Below are 1,558 nucleotides of genomic sequence, written 5' to 3'. Positions count from 1 at the left end.
TCAACAATACTCAGGTTGAGAAACATTGTTTAAAATCGTGGGACAGAAGATTCAAGACCATCTTGTCTGATTAGACAAAGGATTAGACAAAATTAGAGGAAACAGAGAATCAAATAGTGTAGATGACTGATGCAAGAACTCACAACTTGACAAAGTTGTAATTAAAGATGAAATCCCTATACAGTTCCCAGATGAAAAGAGGCACAGATGGCTAATTTTGATGCCAGGATCAAAAAAATCAGAACATGGGGACTTTAGTGTAATGGGAAGAGTGGGAGACAAAGGAACCTCTGCCTTAGGCATCAAAATTCCTGGGAAAATGGGAAAAATCAAATGCTCATGGACTGCTCTAAGCTGTAAAGCAAGACCTCAACATCATTTATTATTATCATCAGGCCCTGCCAAGTGAGCTCTAGCCTAAGGAGAAGGCAAGTAAGTGAGTCCCAGAAATGAGAAGAGAGAAATTTAGGGCTCTGGACCAACCAGGGTATGTTCAAAGCAATGCTGAAGACAAACCTGTCCAATGTCACAATTTTGTTTATGGCTTATACTTTGAAAAAGATGAAATAAACTTTTGCATCATTCTAGTAAAATGCTAATTCTTTATTGAATCCAAAGCAGAGTCTTGCTGTTTTCAGAAAAGGAAGAATTTAATTATTTTTCTTTTAAACTTTGTATCAGATATCTTTGCCAGAAAAAAATACTGATGTGTGCCTCTATAGAATAAAGAAGTATTACCAAAAATTACATTGACTCACTTCTATCTTCTTTCGAGTTAAATAGAACAGTCATTTGCCTTTGCAAAATTTATGGAGCATTTCTAGTAGTTTAGTTTCCAAAATCTCTCTTGCTTTTGTTCATCTCCCCTGATACTACTGTGACTGAAGTTATCTTTCCCTTCACTTAGTTTAAATTCTATTAAATTTGATCTTTTTCAATTAGTTCACTCCTACACTCACAGAAGTATTTCTCAAGGAAACTATGAAGTAAGAAGTTCATTGTGGGTAAGAAGAAAAAAAAAGTCAAGTGGTAAAAAAAAATGGCTTCCTGAAATAAGCAGTAACATATTTTGTGATGATTTTTCTCCCAAAATAGCTTAAATAAAAAGATAAGATACTTATTCAGGATGAGTGTCTAATATGGAGGAAAAGGTATGATATTAGAAAGCATTTGACAAAGTCCAACACACCTTTATGATAAAAACTCTCATCAAAATAGGCATAGACAGCTCGTTTCTTAAAATTATCAAGTCCATCTATGACAAACCCACTGCCAATATCATATTGAATGGGGAAAAATTGAAACCATTCCCACTTAAAACCGGAACCAGACAAGGCTGCCCACTATCTCCACTTCTATTCAACATAGTGCTCGAAATCCTCTCCACAGCAATTAAGCAAGAGAGGGATATTAAGGGTATCCAAATGGGGACAGACGAGATCAAACTCTCTCTCTTTGCCATTGATATGATATTATATCTAGAAAACCCCAAAGACTCATCTAAGCGACTCCTAGAACTGATAAATGAATTCAGCAAAGTCTCAGGCTACAAAATCAA

This window comes from Propithecus coquereli, unplaced genomic scaffold (genome assembly GCF_000956105.1).
Source record: "Propithecus coquereli isolate 6110/MARCELLA unplaced genomic scaffold, Pcoq_1.0 Scaffold414, whole genome shotgun sequence".
Taxonomy (NCBI): Eukaryota; Metazoa; Chordata; class Mammalia; order Primates; family Indriidae; genus Propithecus; species Propithecus coquereli.
The sequence above is the reverse complement of the archived record's forward strand: the minus strand, read 5'-3'. Positions refer to the sequence as shown.